Here is a 9,832-nt window from a genome sequence, read left to right as displayed (position 1 = left end):
GATATAGGGAGGATTAAAGGGACTGGAGATTATGAAAGGAGAAAGAAAGCAGAGGAAAAGATGGATAATTAGGAGTTTATGGTCAATGATGAAATTTCCAGGTTTAATGTCATGGGGGTAGCACAGTTCTGAATGATGATAAAACCTAATTCACAACTATCCCTATAAATAGCTGAGGTGGGGAAAAGGTATAACTCATGGCAGGAGACTTAGTGTTATGAGATTTAAGGATGTTGGAGGGGACATCACTCTGTCTATTGAAGTCCCTGGGTAGGAAGACATAATTTGAAAAGAGCTGTAATCAGGATAAAAACTACCAGAGAAGGAAGCAATAGTGGCTTTGGAGTTGAAAGCTGAATGAGAGAAATCACTGGATAGGGTAAAATAGAAAGAGGGCCCCCAAAGGAGGAGAGGCAGCTAATTGATAGAGACAAAATGACTTTCTGTGAGGGACAATAAGAAGCATCAAGTTTGCCTTCCTGCAACAATCTTTGGGGGGACATAAGGAAAAAAAAACAACCAAATATAATATGGCCAGGGATGTTATCTGTTCAAAACTGAACAAAGATCGGTGAGTTACAAGATGACTGAATGAATATGAGAAAAAGAGATTTAGAATGAATGTAATGTTTGTTAATAATAGAACCCAGAACCAAAGAGGCAAAATGAAAGGAGAAAGACAGGATAGGAAAAGTATAAGCCATAAAGCCTTTCTCATCTTTGCCTCTTGGTTAACAAAAATAATATGTTGATATATTCATGGGGAGAAGTTTATGAATCTGTTGGAAGCACTGACCATATCTTGAGATGGAAATTGGAATGAAATCAAATGGTAAAATCCCTGGCTCTGATTGTTCTCTCTAAATGTTCAAAAAAACATCTTGTCTAAATGTTGGTCATCTTAAACCCTTACAGTTTGGATCTCCACTTCACCTATTCATACTATCTATGAACTTGAAGAAATCATATATTTCAAAAAGAGGGATGGTAAATGCTGTTACTTTAATTTTAAAAAATTCTTGAGTAAAACTGAAATGAACATCATATACAAAAGGGAAGATGCTATGGAGATGTGAGAAAGCCTGAGTTATTTTCCTGAGGGTACTGTAGATGATGAGTTATGATTTTTCTTGTTTCTCATATTTAATTCATGTGATTTTAATATGAAAAACTACTAAAGTAGATTTTCTTAAAGATGCATTTTGTACTAAATTGAGAATGTTATGAAAGTATCATAAGCAGAGAAGTACATCAAAACAAATGGACATTTGGAACAAATATTTCACTTGATGAAAAAGATTAATGGAAATAAATTAATTTTGAGCTAAATTCCTTAAGGAGAATAAGGATTAAGAGAGGCAGCATTTGTACCCTGAAGAGATCAAGTTTTAAAGGCAGGGAAGACTAGGGTTTGAGTTCTACCTCTAATAACACATTGGTTTTGTCATCTGGTAAATTCATTTAATTTCTCAGTGCCCTTTGGCAATTCTTTGAAATTGAATTACAGAGCACATTCCTATCTGCATTGATTAAGGGAGTTTCTGTACTAACCTACTACTGTACTAAACCAGTGATGGGCAAACTTTTTAAAGAGGGGGCCAAAGGAAAGGAAATGCTTATCTGTCAGTCTGTTTCTAAGGCAACTCTTTCAAAGTTTCATTGTATTGTATCCTACTCATTGTATTCATCAGATTAGGAATAATGCCCTGCGGCAGGATAGAACATTTCAGGGCCTCCCACCCCAATCTGGCCTGTGGGCCATAGTTTGCCCATCATTGCCCTAGACCAATAAAATCACAAAAATCACAGGGAACTAAAGACAGACATACACATGGGGAGAGAGAGAGGAAGGGAGGGAGAGAGACAGAGACAGAGACAGAAAAAGAGAGAGAGATACAGAGAGACACAGAGATGGAGAGGGATAGCATTATATAATGAAAAACATACAAGAAAATAAACACTTCTGTAAGTTTAAGATTTTTTTCAACAGCATAGGAATTTGTGATGAGTATTTTTTGTGTGAGTGGTAGGAAATAATTTTTTTCTTGAGGTATATATTGTATTTGGTGAACACACTGACTTACCCAGTCCCTATCCCTTATCAGATGAATGGACAACACAGGAAGCATCAGTACAAAATGTTCTGAATTTAGCATCAGAAGACTTGCATTCAAATCCTACATTTGATGCTTACCATGTGACCTTGATTGAGACCATTCAATCTGACTCCAAAATTAGGAATGAGGAGACTCAAGAATAGATTCAAATTAGGGATAGGAGGAAAATGGTGCTTTTCTGACCTCAGATCATAATAATTTGAGCTCCTAGACTCAGACTAGAAGTAAGCTAATAACTGCAATCCTACATAGCCTTCTAGCTTACTGACAAGGTCTGGGGCCAGTAACTGTCTATTGGAGTTCCTAAAAAAAGCGAGTCTTCAGTGGTGTTGTCTGAACACAGACTGGTATTTTAAGCCTGGAAAGTTTAAAAGAATAATGCTCAGACCATGTCTTACATCAGGCTGCTTAGAAGCTACAAAAAATTTTGCTGCACCCTGACCAGAACCACTGTTATGATCCATGAATAATAAAACACTCAATACTTGGAGAAGGATCCTACATGATACATGAGCAGGTCATACAAAGCCTTCATCTGCTCTCCAGAAGACCATATATCCTCACTCATATACAAAATCCTAATTCTTTTAAGTAAGACTGGAAAAATGAGTAAAGAAATAGACGTTTTCCACAATAAAGTTGTTCAAATACATACACAGAAGAGAAGGAAAAACAGAAAAAGAACAAAAAATAACAGTGATAAAAAGTCAAATATACTTCCTAGAAGAAATGAAGCAAGAATTTTAAGAGTTAAAAGGTTGTATTACGAATGAAATGAAAGTACTAGAATAAAGGATTTGAAAAGAAATGAGAGATCAATTGGGAAGATTTTGAAGATAATTAGCAGCTTAGTGCAAGAAGTAGAAAACCTTTCTAAGAAACGGAATCTTTGGAAATTAGAATCAGCCAGATAGAAATTAGTGACTCATAGAGACTTTTTTCAAAATTTAAACAGTCAAAAGGCTTAAAATGGAATAATATACAAAATATTTCATATGATAAACAATTGACCTGAAAAAGGAATTCATGAGGGATAATACAAAATTATTGCACTACATGGTAAACGTGATCAATGAACAACCTGGATATCGTATTTCAAAAAATTATGATAGAAAACTTTCAAGACATATTAGAATAAGGGCAATGTAAAAATAGCATAAATAAAATTCATCAATCAGAACTTGAAAGGGAATAAAGCATCTTTAATGAATAGAGGACTTGAAAGCATTTCTGATTAAAATTTCAGAGCTCTAAAGAAACTTTGAGATACAAACATGGGAGTCAAAATAAACATTAATGTTATTTTTTGGTTATGTTCGACTCTTAGTGACCCCATTTTGGGTTTTATTGGCAAAGCTATTGGACTGATTGCCATTTTCTTTTTTAAGCTCATTTTATGGATAAGGAAACTAAAGCAAACTTGGTTAAATGACTTCCCTCCGGTCACGCAGAGATTAAGTATCTGAGGCTGGATTTGAACACAGGTCTTCCTAACTTCAGGTTTGATAGTCTATCGATTGAGCCACCTAGCTGTCCAAAAAAACCTTAAATGTATGTGCATCATTAGTAGGGATTTCATAATAATTAAGTATTTTTATTAATGTGGGGTAAAAATGTGATAAAAGTAATTCATCAGAATCCCAATGTCACCATAGGTCTTAGAAGGCAATAAAAAAGACAGAGAGTCTTTTTTCTGATCTTGAAAGAAGAAAAGAAAAGGGAAAACTTGGTAAAATAGGGAAGAAAGGTCAAGAAAAAGTAGAACCAAACTCATAATTTGGTATAAGAAGAAATCTAAAACAATTAAGGAGTGAAATAAGTGGGCATCACTTGTACCTCCCATGTGAAGTGATCAAAGGAGGATAAAATGCACACTGTCATACACACTCAAAAAGCTTTTTCCTTTCTCACTACTTTTTAAAAAAAGAAGGGTAAGATACAAAGAGATGGAAAAGGATATAAGAATAGGATGGAGGGATCTCCATCTGAATGGGATCAAATCATCCAGAAGAGAAAAGGAAAGCAAAAAGCATATGCCACTTAGTAGCTTCTGTTTTAGTATTTTTAATTTAAATATGTATCTCAATATATATATATATATAGATACATATAGATACAATAAAATACAAATAGATTCACATAGATACATTAAAATTTAGAAATATACAAATGTATATTTCTAAATTTTATTGTATCTGTATCTTTTTATATATACATTTCAAGATACATATTTAAATTATAATATATTTCTATATTTTATTGTATCTATGTGTATATATTATATATATATATATATATATATTTCAAAATGCCTATTTAAATTACAAATACTAAGACAGAAGCTACTAAGTGACATAGACAATAAAATAGACCAAAAAATGGCATAGAAAATAAAATACCTAGATTCATGAAAATTTAATTTCAAATTTGACCTGAAATATTTTCCATCTGTTTGACTCTTGTCAAGTAACATAACATCTGTCCTCTACAGTTTACACATTGACAGAATGAAGGTAACAATAGCACCAAATGGATGATGAAACTGCATGCCTTTCAACTCAGTGATACCACTACTAGACTTGTATCCACAAAAGGCCAAAGACAGGGGAAGAGGATGTACTTGGACAAAGCTATTTACAGCTTTATTTTTTTTAATTTATTTTATATTGTAGTTTTATTTGTGGTGGCAAAGAATTGGAAACTGAAGGGATGTTCAGGAACTGGGGAAGTTTTGGTGTAGGATAATAATGGAATACTACTGTGTCATAAGAAATGACAAAGAACACACACACACACACACACGAGGACAATGTTATATAGAGTAACAGCAATAATGTCTTATGGTAAATTATGAATAACAACTATTATCAGTAATTCAAGAATCTAAGACAACCCTAACAGACTCAAATAGGTGAAGAAATACATTGAACTCAACAGGGAAACATGAAGGAATGTGGAAAGAAGACTAAGGAAAAATTCATAAAGAGTTTAATCATGAAACAAACTCAAGTTCAGAGTAGAAGTTATAAGGAGGGATTTTAAATGGAAAAGTAGAAAATAAAATTACTTGTGATTGGGGGATGGGGAGGGAAGTAGCAGGAAAAAGAAGCTGATCAAATTGTGCACTGTGGTGAGAACCACCATAGAAAGAAATGATGGCATATAAATACACATTTAAGCATACCATTTTCCACATTAACTCCTTCATGAGTTTTTTTTTAAGAAATATGTATCTCCTTTTACAACATGGAAAACAGGAAAATAAATAACTCATGATAACATATCTATAACCTCTATCATATTACTTGCTCTCTTGGAGAAGGAGGGAAAGAACATGCATTTTAATATCTCAGAAAATGATCATTAAAATTGTATCATTTAAAAAATAAACTATACAAATTACAAAAAGAAAGAAATTATCTTATGCTGACAATGTATCCAAGCAATGAATTAATATCAATGTCTAGCCTATATATGTATATATAGTATATATATATATGTACTTGTACTTACAGAAATATTAACTGTTTATGGCTGAGTCAAGATAAAAAATAAGATGATACTACTACTTAAATTTAATTTCATAATAATTGAAACTACCAAAGGATTGCTTTGTGGAACTAGTTTAAAAAAGATTAGAAATATTTATTTGGAGAATCAAAAAGTTAAGAATATCAGGGAAATAATGAAAAAAGTAGCAAAGAAATGCAGCTAGCTCTACTGGTTTTCAAATTATACTAAAAAGCAGTAATCATCAAAATAATTTGTGGTGGTAGAAAAAAATAGTCCAAAGGCATTATTAAGCACTTACTAAGTGTCAGGCACTATACTAATTGCTACTGATAACAGAAATCAAAACCCAAACCCAAACCCTCTCCCTTACCTCACCCCAGAGAAAAATGCAAGCAAAATCTTCAATGAGCAGTGTAATAAGAGGAGACAAAATATGAAGAAAAATAAAAGAAAAAATCTATGTATGGACAAGATCTATACAGGATAAATCTGAGAAAATCAATGAAAGGATAGAAAATCGATAGAAGATTCCTTATCATTAAGAGGAATCTTGAAAGCCTTATTAAAGGTCTGATTTTATCTTCTTGTAGAAGAAAATCAAGAAAGGCAGGACGAAAAGATGACTAGAGAAAGAATTCTAGGAACTGAGGAAAATTAAATAATAATGTCTAGAGTTGGGAGATGGAAAGTCTTTTTCAAGGGTTAATGTAAGAAAACTGGAAAGTGGTGTGGAGAAGGTTAAAAAGAGTATTGAATGCCAAATAGACTTTTTTATTTGACCCTGGATGTAATAGGGAACCACTAAAGTTTATTGAATAGGAAGATGATGTGATCAGACCTGTCCTTTAGGAAGATCAATTTGAATAGAGGATGGATTGAAGTGGGCAGAGCCTTGTGTTAAAAATGACCACAGTAGGATATTGCAATAGCCCATGTGTCAGTCAATAAAATGCCTAAACCACAGTGGAGGTAATGTAAGAAGAGAAAAGGGGGCAGATATAAGAGATATTATTAAGGTAGAATCAACCAGACTTAATAACAGATTTTATGTTGATAGAATGAAAGTCCAAGGATGATACCAAGGCTGTGAGTCTAAGCGCCTAAATTGGGAGTTAAGTAGTGCACTCAACAGTATTATATTATCCCTCCTCAGATTCCTCATTTTTCCACATCTACCCCAACTTATTCTCTATTCCAAACGTTCTTTTCACTGAAGACTCATGAAGACTTAGAAATGACTAAATATAACAGTCTTGAAAAGACAAGATCTTTCATTGAATAAAGTTGAAAGATACTTGAGATAAGAGGACTGTGTATAGTTGGTTTGATTTACCAAGAGTTAAGATAGGAAAGGGAGTAGAGAATAGTCAGTTCAAGGATGATGGCCTGGGAAAAAACTAAGAGGTAGAAGGATTGGAGGTTGTAGTATAGATAATTTAAACTCAATGTCTAAAACTGACTCTGGTTAGTCTGTCTTCCACAAATCTCTCCCCACTCCAAACTGTTCTCCATTTAATTGTCAAAGTGATTTTCCTAAAGCATTGATCTGAACATGTCACCTCCTCTAACACAATTCAACAAACTTCAATCATTTGTTGTTCCCTCCAGAATCAAATATGAAGTCCTGTTTGGCATTCAGTCTTTCATAATTTGCCTCTTATTCCCTTTCCAGTCTTTGCACACTCATATCTACTCCCAATACAAACATATTCCTGTACCAGTGGCATTAGCCTCTTTGCTGTTCCTTAAAAAAGATACTCCAGTTTCTGACTCTGGGTGTTCTTACTAACTATTCCCATAGCAATGCTTTCCATCCTTATTTCTATCTTCTGGTTCATTGTTTTTATTTACTTGCCAGTTAAAGTCCCACCTCCTACAGGATGCATTTTTTGAATCCTCTTAATTCCAGTGCATTCTCTCTGGGGACCACATATGATTTATTCTGTATAAAGATTATTTGTAAATGATAATTTGCATGTTTTCTCACCCATATTATTTTGAGTTTTCTAAAGGCAGAGATTGTCTTTTATTTTACTTTGAATCCACAGCATGCAGTACAATTCTTGGAACAATAGTACAAAGAACGGGTTTTGAGATTTCAAGACACAGTGAGAGATGAAGTCACAACAAACTGTCCTGAAATACGGGGAAAGGAATTTCAGAATTCATTAGAGAGGTTGATCATTAGAATAAATTAAGTATGTGATACTCAGAAAGAAATGAATCTAGTAGTCTAGAGTTGAATAAAGCCAAAGACTACAACTACTGGTATAAGGATTCACTATCTAACAGGAACTACTAAAAAATCCTCAAAACAACCTAAAAGAAATAAAATTTAAGTCAACATTTCACACCCTATGCTAACATTAGCTCTAGAGATATAAAATTCCATAAATACTACTTTGACTATATCCCTAAAAAGTTTGCTATGGTGTCTTCTCATTGTCATTCACTATAATAAAATTGTTCATTGGTTAAATTATTGGTTTTTTGACCCACTTATTCTTTTTAGTAAGGTTATTTAGTTTCTAATTAATTTTTGCTCTTTTTTCCCTACCCCTTTGTTGATTGTAATTTGTATAGCATAATGGTGTGAAAAGGATTTAAATTTGCATTTATTAAATTATAATTCATATGCATGTATATGAATTATAATTTTTTAAATTATAAATTAAATTATATTATTATTAAATTATAAATTAAATGAATAATTATAAATTAAATCACATTTATTAAAATATAAATTAAATGCATAAAATACATTTAATATTTTTGCTTTTCTGCATGTCATATTTATTTTTATATAAGTATTTTTTATTTTTAAGTATTTTAAGTATTTTTCCATGGTTGCATGATTCATGTTCTTTCCCTCTCCTTTTCCCACCCCCCCTTCCAGAGCTAACAAGCAATTCCACTGGGTTATACATATATTAGCACTCAATACCTATTTCTATATTATTCATTTTTTGTAACAGAATAATCTTCCAAAAACCAAAACTCTACATCCAATACTCATATAAGCAATTGATAAATCAAATGTTTTCCTTCTGCATTTCAACTCCTACAATTCTTTCTCTCAATGTGGATAGCATTCTTTCTCATAAGTCCCTCCAGATTGCATTGCTATTGGTAGCAAAATTAATTACATATTATTGTCCAGTGATGTTTCAGTTTCTGTGTACAATATTCTCCTGGTTCTGCTCATTTTGCTCTGCATCAGTTCATAGAGATCTTTTCAGCTCATATGGAAATCCAGCAGTTTATCATTCCTTATTGCACAATAGTATTCCATCACCATTATACACCACAATTTGTTCATCCATTCCCCAATAGAGGAACATCCCCTCATTTTCTAATTTTTTTCCACTACAAAGAATAAAGCTATGAATATTTTTGAACAAACATTTTTATTATTATCTCTTTGGGGGTACAAACCTGGTAGTGGTGTTGCTGGATCAAAAGGTATGCATTCTTTTAAAGTCCTTTGGGCATAATTCCAAATTGCCTTCCAGAATGGCTTCATCAATTCACAACTCCAACAGCAGTGCATTAGAGTCCCAATTATGACACCTCCTCTCCAATACTTATTATTTTTCTTAACTGTCATATTGGCCAATCTTCTAAGTGGGAAGTGGTGCCTCAGAGTTGTTTTGATTTGCATTTCTTTAATCAGGAGGGTTTAAAACATTTTTGCATGTGATTATTGATAGTTTTGATCTTTTTCATCTGAAAATTCCATTTGTCAATTAGGTAATGACTTGACTTCTTGTACATTGGACTTAGTTCCTTATATATTTGAGAAAGTAGACCTTTATCAGAGAATCTTTTTACAAAAATTTTCCCCAGTTTATTGCTTTCCTTCAAATTTTGGTTGTATTGGTTTTTTGTATAAAGACTTTTTAATTAAATATAATTAAAATATTCATTTTACCTTTTGTAATGTTCTCTATCTCTTCCTTGGTTTCAAATTCATTCCTTTCCCATAGATCTGACATTTATACCTAATTTATTTATGATTTCACTCTTTATATTTATCATTTATTTATTTTGAACTTATCTTGTTATAGGGTGTAAAATGTTGATCTAAACCTAATTTTTCCCATACTGTTTTCTAATTTTCCCAGCAGTTTTTGTCAAATAGTGAATTCTGTCCCAAAACCTGAGATCTTTTGGTTTATCAAACACTAGCTTGCTGAGATCAT

Source organism: Gracilinanus agilis, chromosome 4 (genome assembly GCF_016433145.1).
Source record: "Gracilinanus agilis isolate LMUSP501 chromosome 4, AgileGrace, whole genome shotgun sequence".
Classification (NCBI taxonomy): Eukaryota; Metazoa; Chordata; class Mammalia; order Didelphimorphia; family Didelphidae; genus Gracilinanus; species Gracilinanus agilis.
The sequence above is the reverse complement of the archived record's forward strand: the minus strand, read 5'-3'. Positions refer to the sequence as shown.